This window comes from Coregonus clupeaformis, unplaced genomic scaffold, assembly GCF_020615455.1.
Source record: "Coregonus clupeaformis isolate EN_2021a unplaced genomic scaffold, ASM2061545v1 scaf1143, whole genome shotgun sequence".
NCBI lineage: Eukaryota > Metazoa > Chordata > Actinopteri > Salmoniformes > Salmonidae > Coregonus > Coregonus clupeaformis.
In genome coordinates, this window is record NW_025534597.1 from 116900 (window position 1) to 125991 (window position 9092).

The window sequence follows — 9092 nt, forward strand, 5'->3', positions numbered from 1 at the left end:
CTCCTCTTCCCCTGTCCCCCTCTCCTCTTCCCCTGTCCCCCCTCTTCCCCTGTCCTCCCTCTCCTCTTCCCATGTCCCCCTCTCCTCTTCTCCTGTCCTCCCTCTCCTCTTCCCCTGTCCCCCTCTCCTCTTCCACTGTCCTCCCTCTCCTCTTCCCCTGTACCCCTCTCCTCTTCCCCTGTCCTCCCTCTCCTCTTCCCCTATCCTCTCTCTCCTCTTCCCCTGTCCTCCCTCTCCTCTTCCCCTGTTCCCCCTCTACTCTTCCCCTGTCCCCCTCTCCTCTTCCCCTGCCCCCCTCTCCTCTTCCCCTGTTCACCCTCTCCTCTTCCCCTGTCCTCCCTCTCCTCTTCTCCTGTCCTCCCTCTCCTCTTCCCTTGTCCTCCCTCTCCTCTTCCCCTGTTCCCCTCTCCTGTTCCCCTGTCCTCCCTCTCCTCTTCCCCTATCCTCTCTCTCCTCTTCCCCTGTTCCCCATCTCCTCTTCCCCTGTTCCCCCTCTCCTCTTCCCCTGTCCTCTCTCTCCTCTTTCCCTGTCCTCCCTCTCCTCTTCCCCTGTCCCCCTCTCCTCTTCCCCTGTCCTCCCTTTTATCTTCCCCTGTCCCCCTTCTCCTCTTCCCATTTTCCCCTCTCCTCTTCCCCTGTCTCCCCTCTTCCCCTGTCCTCCCCCTCCTCTTCCCCTGTCCTCCCTCTCCTCTTCCCCTGTCCTCTCTCTCCTCTTCCCCTCTCCTCCCTCTGCTCTTCCCCTGTCCCCCGACTCCTCTTCCCCTGTCCCCCTCTCCTCTTCCCCTGTTCCCCCTCTCCTCTTCCCCTGTCCCCCCTCTTCACCTGTCCTCCCTCTCCTCTTCCCCTATCCTCTCTCTCCTCTTCCCCTGTTCCCCCTCTCCTCTTCCCCTGTTCCCCCTCTCCTCTTCCCCTGTCCTCCCTCTTCTCTTCCCCTTTCCCCCTCTCCTCTTCCCCTGTCCTCTCTCTCCTCTTCCCCTCTCCTCCCTCTGCTCTTCCCCTGTCCCCCGACTCCTCTTCCCCTGTCCCCCTCTCCTCTTCCCCTGTTCGCCCTCTCCTCTTCCCCTGTCCCCCCTCTTCACCTGTCCTCCCTCTCCTCTTCCCCTATCCTCTCTCTCCTCTTCCCCTGTTCCCCCTCTCCTCTTCCCCTGTTCCCCCTCTCCTCTTCCCCTGTCCTCCCTCTCCTCTTCCCCTGTCCTCCCTCTCCTCTTCCCCTGTCTCCCCTCTCCTCTTTCCCTGTCCTCCCTTTCCTCTTCCCCTGTCCCCCTCTCCTCTTCCTCTGTTCCCCCTCTCCTCTTCCCCTGTCCCCCCTCCTCTTCCTCTGTTCCCCCTCTCCTCTTCCCCTTTCCCCCTCTCCTCTTCCCCTGTCCCCCTCTTCCCCTGTCCTCCCTCTCCTCTTTCCCTGTCCTCCCTCTCCTCTTCCCCTGTTCCCCCTCTCCTCTTCCCCTGTCCCCCCTCTCCTCTTCCCCTGTCCCCCCTCACCTCTTCCCCTGTCCTCCCTCTCCTCTTCCCCTGTTCCCCCTCTCCTCTTCCCCTGTCCCCCCTCTCCTCTTCCCCTGTCCTCCCTCTCCTCTTCCCCTGTCCTCTCTCCTCTTCCCATGTTCCCCCTCTCCTCTTCCCCTGTCCTCCCTCACCTCTCCCCTTGTCCTCCCTCTCCTCTTCCCCTGTCCCCCCTCTCCTCTTCCCCTGTCCTCCCTCTCCTTTTCATCTGGTTGACAGGGACATGAGTAGAGAGGTTTAGTGGTTTGTTTGAACAGTAGATACAAGGCTGTAGTGAAGATTACTCATCCTTGCTCATCCTATTCATCACACTGTTTACAGTCATCAGACCTCTCACTGTCTGTTACTACAGCTAGGGCCAGCGCAAGGTAGGGGGTGCTCTCCAATTATAGTAAATTACAGAGATTAATGCTAAATCTATTTATAAATGGACAATTAAGGGAAATGCTCCTATGATAATTTTGGTTACAATTCCGTGGCCTGTGTTGATGAGTTGCAATTAAATTGATAGAAATTAATTGAGTCTGGAGTTCAGGCTGTGCTTTGAGCCCAAACAGTCATTGACTGTGAGGCTGTAGAGGGGAAGAATGATTGACAGGGTAGAATTTGAGTGACTGACAGAGAGGAGGTTTGATTGACAGCTGAGGAGAGGCCACCCAGGACTGGAGTATGACTGACAGAGAGGGGGGTTTGATTGACAGCTGAGGAGAGGCACCAAGGACTGGAGTATGACTGACAGAGAGGGGGTTTGATTGACAGCTGAGGAGAGGCCACCAAGTACTGGAGTATGACTGTTACGTTCCCCAGTTTCTGTGTTGTAGGTTGTGTATTTTCATGTATGTATTTCAGGAAATGGGTTCCTGAAATTCCCCAACAAGCAGCTGATTGGTCAATGAACATTGATGATTGGAGAGCTGACCCTGCGCCCTCGTCAGGACGCAGCTGTCTCCAATTACCAACTCCTTCTGAAGCTATATAAGCCCCAGTTCTGTTGCTCAGAAGAGAAAAGGGGAACCAGAATTGCTGAGAGTTATAGCATGTTGGTTGTTGCTAAGACATTTGGTATGTACTGTCTAGTTGTTGCTGTGAGAGCTGATTGAAATGTTTTTTGTTAGTTTGTTGCTCAGAGAGTATCTTTAATGTCCTGAGTTAGTTTTTTTCTCAGGTTTTGTTGTGAACCAGTTTGTATTATTTTCTTTCATTTGTTCCCAAGGGGGGAAGGGGAAGGCACCTAGGGAGTGCTTAGGCAAGAGGCCCGTGGGCATACATTACCCGTAGAAGTTGACTGTCTATGCACACTAGGAAAGACCTGGGCGGACCATCCCTTGTATTTTGGTTAGTGCACCAGTTGGTGCTAGTTAAGTAAGTAGTGGGTAGGCAGGTAAGGTAGGAGAGGGGGCTTTGATATTTACTTTCTTTGCTTTGTTCCGTCCAGCCCCTTTTCCCCAAACTTACCGTGCGAAGGAAAAATTCCCTGTTAACGGTATTCTCTGCCTTTTGTCATCCTTACTAACACCTACAGTCCCATACCTCTTTCACACCACGGAGAGTTGAGTTGTAGCAGGTTGTTGCGTTCCCTCTTCCGAGAGGCGTGCGTAACATAATGGTTTAATGAAATCCCAGACGAACCCCCATTATGTTACGCACGCCTCTCGGAAGAGAAGGTTTGATTGACAGCTGAGGAGAGGCCACCCAGGACTGGAGTATGACTGACAGAGAGGAGGTTTGATTGACAGAGCTGATGTGATGAGCGACGTGTGTGTGTGCTGTGCCATGTGGATGTATACATTACCATAGAGAGAAGTTTGTGTGTGTATCTGTGTTTGTCTCTGTGTGTGTAACCGTGGAGGGAAGTGTTTGTTTGTGTGTCTGTGTGTGTCTGTGTGTGTGTAACAGTGGAGAGAAGTGCTTGTCTGTGTGTGTGTAACCGTGGAGAGAAGTGTTTGTCTGTGTGTTTATGTGTGTGAGTGAAGAGCAGCGTTCACTCCTCTAAAGTTAACAGCTCCCCTTGCTGTGACTCAACAACTAGTCTTAAATAATCCCTTCCTGGGATCGGGGTGTGGATGATGTTGCAACACACACACACTTTCACCATGGGGATAATAAAGCCCTTATCTTATCTTATCTTTACACACTCATATATATACAAACACACACACATACACACACACACACACACATACTCTCTCTCTCGCCCTCTCTCAATTTCAATTCAATTTCAATTCAATGTAAGGGCTTTATTGGCATGGGAAACAAATGTTAACATTGCCAAAGCAAGTGAAGTAGATAATAAACAAAAGTGAAATGAACTATAAAAATTGACAGTAAACATTACGCTCACAAAAGTTCCAAAAGAATAAAGACATTTCAAATGTCATATTGTAGTCCCCTGTAGCTCAGTTGGTAGAGCATGGCGCTTGGAACGCCAGGGTTGTGGGTTCGTTTCCCACAGGGGGCCAGTATGAAAAATGTATGCACTCACTAACTGTAAGTTGCTCTGGATAAGAGTGTCTGCTAAATGACTAAAATGTAATCTCCTAGGTCAATAACTACTACTAACCCCATCTCCTAGGTCAATAACTAACCTTAACCCCATCTCCTAAGTCAATAACTACTACTAACCCTAAAATAGTTAAAGTACAAAATGAAAAATAAATCAACATATATATGGGTTGTATTTACATTGGTGTTTTTTATTCACTGGTTTCCATTTTCTTGTGGCAACAGGTCACAAAGCTATGATGGCACACTGTGGTATTTCACCCAATAGACATGGGAGTTTATCAAAATTGGGTTTGTTTCGAATTCTTTGTGGGTCTGTGTAATCTGAGGGAAATACGTGTCTCTATGGTCATACATTTGGCAGGAGGTTAGGAAGTGCAGCTCAGTTTCCACCTCATTTTGTGGGTAGTGTGCACATAGCCTGTCTTCTCTTTAGAGAGAGGTCTGCCTTCGGTGGCCTTTCTCAATAGCAAGGCTATGCTCACTGAGTCTGTACATAGTCAAAGCTTTCCTTCAGTTTGGGTCAGTCACAGTGGTCAGGTATTCTGCCACAGTGTACTCTCTGTTAAGGGCCAAATAGCATTCTAGTTTGCTTTGTTTTTTTGTTAATTCTTTCCAATGTGTCAAGTCATTATCTTTTTGTTTTCTCACGATTTGGTTGGGTTTAATTGTGTTGCTGTCCTGGGGCTCTGTGGGGTCTGTTTGTGTTTGTGAACAGCTTAGGGGACTCTTTTCCAAATTAATCTCTCTGTAGGTGATGACTTTGTTATGGAAGGTTTGGGAATCGCTTCCTTTTAGGTGGTTGTAGAATTTAACAGAGCTTTTCTGGATTTTGATAATTAGCGGGAATCGGCCTAATTCTGCTCTGCATGCATTATTTGGTGTTTTACGTTGTACATTGAGGATATTTTTGCAGAATTCTGCATGCAGTCTCAATTTGGTGTTTGTCCCATTTTATGAATTTTTGTTTTTTGTAAGCGCACCCAGACCTCACAACCATAAATGGCGAAGGGTTCTATAACAGATTCAAGTATTTTTAGCCATATCCTAATTGGTATGTTTAATTTTATGTTCCTTTTGATGGCATAGAAGGCCCTTCTTGCCTTGTCTCTCAGATAATTCACAGCTTTGTGGAAGTTACCTGTGGCGCTGATGTTTAGGCCGAGGTCTGTATACTTTTTTGTGTGCTCTAGGGCAACGGTGTCTAGATGGAATTTGTATTTGTGGTCCTGGCAACTGGACCTTTTTTAGAACACCATTATTTTTGTCTTACTGAGATTTACTGTCAGGGCCCAGGTCTGACAGAATCTGTGCAGAATCTCTCTCTCTCTCTCTCTCTCTCTCTCTCTCTCTCTCTCTCTCTCTCTCTCTCTCTCTCTCTCTCTCTCTCTCTCTCTCTCTCTCTCTCTCTCTCTCTCTCTCTCTCTCTCTCTCTCTCTCTCTCTCTCTCTCTCTCTCTCTCTCTCTCTCTCTCTCACACAACAGTTACATTCCTGTATGGTGTAATCACCTATTCACCCTGACAACATGCCAACACAGAGATCTCTCAGAAGGCTTTTCCTGTCCTATAAACAGCTCTCCTTTAACTAAATGATGGATCACTCTCTCACGTCATTTATCATAATTTAGCTTGGATTGAGTTCTTAATGTCATCCGGGGAAAACCAACCTTGACTGAGTACAATGAACACGTAGAACACATAACACAGGAGTTGGGGTAGCACGTTATGGTAACGAAAATGGTAATTACATGACATTAATTACATGAATAAGCTATGTACCAGAAAGTTCTCATTGCCACAACATAAATTCCAGGTAAATTCTGGTGGAACCGTGCTTTTTGACTGGAGAATACAGCCTCAGCTCCTCTCTCTCTTGGTGTGTTGAACTGTTGACTGGCTGCAGTGGGTTTGTTGATTTTATTTTTCTGACAAAGAGATGGAGAAGGGGGAGGGGGGAGGTGGGAGGAGGCAGGGGGGAGGGGGGACGGGGAGGTTGAGAGTGGGGAGTGTGTACCGTAGCACAGGGACAGCGAAAGAGGGGAGGAGAGAGAGAAGGAGGAGGAGTGTGTACTGTTGTAGAGAGGGAGAGAAGGAGAGAAGGGGGGAGAGAAGGAAGGCAGGATGGAAGAAGGGAGAGAAGGAAGGACAGAAGGAGGGGGGAGTGTGTAGTGTTGTAGAGCTCCTGGAAGTCCAGAAGACTCCAGTGTGGAGTGTTGTAGAGCTCCTGGAAGTCCAGATGACTCCAGTCTGTAGTGTTGTAGAGCTCCTGGAAGTCCAGAAGACTCCAGTGTGTAGTGTTGTAGAGCTCCTGGAAGTCCAGAAGACTCCAGTGTGTAGTGTTGTAGAGCTCCTGGAAGTCCAGAAGACTCCAGTGTGGAGTGAATTCAGGGAACAGCTGTTGACTGAGGGTTGGTATTTACAGAGAACCTAAGCCCTCCACAGGAGATGGTATCTGTCACACAAACAACAAGTGTGAGAGAACGAGAACACACACACACACAAAGGATTGCAGACCATGCTAAATCTATGTAAGACGTGGATTAACTCTAGCTCATGCTTGTTGTTTCTCTCTCTCTCTCTCTCTGTCTCTCTGTCTCTCTGTCTCTCTGTCTCTCTGTCTCTCTCTCTGTATCTCTCTCTCTTGCTGTCTCTCTCTCTCTTTCTCTCTCTCTCTTTCTCTCTCTGTATCTCATTCCCTCTCTTTTCTAATCACATACAAACATGTTGTAAACTGTTTGAATCAGGTTGATGGTTAGAAGTGAGTACAACTTAGCAAGATCACTAACCACAACCTCATGATGGATCTCCATCCGACATCAGACTCTCTAATCCATTCATCAATGGAGATGATCCAACAATATGCCATACTGTTGATTCATCATCAGTTTTGTTAGACTTCAGTGCGGCTTTTGACATTATAGATCATAGTCTGCTGCTGGAAAAACCTATGTGTTATGGCTTTACTCCCCCTGCTATATTGTGGATACAGAGTTACCTATCTAAAAGAACACAGAGGGTGTTCTTTAATGGAAGCCTCTCTAACATAATCCAGGTAGAATCAGGAATTCCCCAGGGCAGCTGTCTAGGCCCATTACTTTTTTCTATATTTACTAATGACATGCCACAGGCTTTGAGTAAAGCCAGAGTGTCTATGTATGCGGATTACTCAACACTAAACATGTCAGCTACTACAGCAACTGAAATGACTGCAACACTTAACAAAGAGTTGCAGTTAGTTTCAGAGTGGGTGGCAAGGAATAAGTTTGTCATAAATATTTATAAAACTGGGCTTTACGGAAGAGTGGCCAGAAAAAAGCCATTGCTTTAAGAAAAGAATAAGCAAACACATTTGGTGTTCGCCAAAAGGCATGTGGGAGACTCCCCAAACATATGGAAGAAGGTACTCTGGTCAGATGAGACTAAAATTGAGCTTTTTGGCCATCAAGGAAAATGCTATGTCTGGCGCAAAACCAACACCTCTCATCACCCCGAGAACACCATCCTCACAGTGAAGCATGGTGTTTTTCATCGGCAGGGACTGGGAAACTGGGGGGGGGGGTGAATAGTTATGCATGCTCAAGTTTTCTGTTTTTTTGTCTTATTTCTTGTTTGTTTAACACAAAAAAATATTTTGCATCTTCAAAGTGGTAGGCATGTTGTGTAAATGAAATGATACAAACCCCCAAAAAATCCTTTATATGACATGTTGAATGCACCGAGCTGTCTGTTTGAACTACTGGCACACAGCTCGGACACCCATGCATACCCCACAAGACATGCCACCAGAGGTCTCTTCACAGTCCCCAAGTCCAGAACAGACTATGGGAGGCGCACAGTACTACATAGAGCCATGACTACATGGAACTCTATTCCACATCAAGTAACTGATGCAAGTAGTAAAATTAGATCAAAAAACTGAGAAAAATACACCCTATGGAACAGCGGGGACTGTGAAACAACACAAACATAAGCACAGACACACACGTACACATGGATTTTGTACTGTAGATATGTGGTAGTGGTGGAGTAGGGGCCTGAGGGCACACAGTGTGTTGTGAAATCTGTGAATGTATTGTAATGTTTTTAAAATTGTTGTGTAAATGAAATGATACAAACCCCCCAAAAATCCTTTATATGACATGTTGAATGCACCGAGCTGTCTGTTTGAACTACTGGCACACAGCTCGGACACCCATGCATACCCCACAAGACATGCCACCAGAGGTCTCTTCACAGTCCCCAAGTCCAGAACAGACTATGGGAGGCGCACAGTACTACATAGAGCCATGACTACATGGAACTCTATTCCACATCAAGTAACTGATGCAAGTAGTAAAATTAGATTAAAAAACTGAGAAAAATGCACCCTATGGAACAGCGGGGACTGTGAAACAACACAAACATAAGCACAGACACACACGTACACATGGATTTTGTACTGTAGATATGTGGTAGTGGTGGAGTAGGGGCCTGAGGGCACACAGTGTGTTGTGAAATCTGTGAATGTATTGTAATGTTTTTAAAATTGTATGAACTGCCTTAATTTTGCTGGACCCCAGGAAGAGTAGCTGCTGCCTTGGCAGGAACTAATGGGGATCAATAATAAATACAAATACAAATACAAAGTTCTCTAGGGTGATACTGTCAGTACAGTTATGTTCTACTGTAATCATAGATCACTCATATCCACATCCAGGATTGATTATTATATTATTATAAAGACAACACACTGCTTCTCTATTGTCGTCATGAATCTGCACATCCAGAGTTGATTATTGTGACACATGCAGCTACAGGAAGGGGAGGGACTTAAACTGTGTGTGTGTGGCACAGTTAATTGAAACCTTGCTTCTCTCAGAGGTCTGTCACCAATGTGCTCTGACTCACTCCACCTGTTGTGTCCATGAGTGATCAGAGAGGAGAGACCAGAGCTCGTTGACACACACACACACACGCTCGCACACACACACACACACACACACACACACACAGTAACATCCTCTGTAGGACACCACCCTGTAGATCAGGTTCTTCAATCCTGGTCCTGGAGGCCGAAACACCTCTGTTTTTCATCCTCTCCTTCTAATCAGGG

The 9092-nt window shown here is 46.9% G+C and overlaps 1 non-coding gene across 1 annotated transcript; it reads left to right on the forward strand.

The window, feature by feature from the left end:
- Positions 1-3881: 3881 nt before the first annotated feature.
- On the forward strand, positions 3882-3955 carry trnap-ugg. Its single transcript has one exon. It is a non-coding gene; the product is annotated as a tRNA-Pro (tRNA).
- The last annotated feature ends 5137 nt before the right edge of the window (positions 3956-9092 follow it).